Genomic DNA, 584 nt, shown 5'->3' on the forward strand with positions numbered 1-584 from the left:
CTTGGTGGGCGTGGCTCGCCGGAAAGGGGCGTGGCTGGAATTTGGGGGGGGGGCGAGCGCGCCCCGCGCGTGAAACGGGGGGACCCCGGGGGGGGAGGGGAAGGGAGGAGACCCCGGTGTGGGAGGGGTGAGACCCCCGGGGGGCTTCGCCAAAACCCCGCGGATTCGCCCCAAAAAGCCGGGGGGGGTTGGGGGGGGTCCTGCTGCGGCCCCTCGTGCCAAAACCCCTCGTGCAAAAACCCAAAAAGGGTCGGGCGAGGACGCCCCCGGCCCCGGGGGGGCTCCCGGGGGGGCTCCCGGGGGGGCTCCCGGGGGTCCCGCTCCCCCCCAGCCCCGGCCCCAGCGCGGAATGGCCCAAATCCCAAATCCGCCGTTTCTGCCCCCAAAATCCCGGGCGCGCTCTCGGAGCCAAGGCTCCCCCCGCCCCCCCCGGTAATTAAATCCCTCTGTGCGAGGGAAAGAAACCAAAATCCAAAATTTGGGCGTTTCGGCAGCGGGCCCGGCAGCGGCTCCCGCCCGGCCCCAAAGCTGGCGGTTTTCAACCCAAAACCGCAGTGGGGGGGTTCTCCTGGGGGGGGGGCGGT

This window comes from Passer montanus, unplaced genomic scaffold, assembly GCF_014805655.1.
Source record: "Passer montanus isolate IOZ18808 unplaced genomic scaffold, ASM1480565v1 scaffold367, whole genome shotgun sequence".
NCBI lineage: Eukaryota > Metazoa > Chordata > Aves > Passeriformes > Passeridae > Passer > Passer montanus.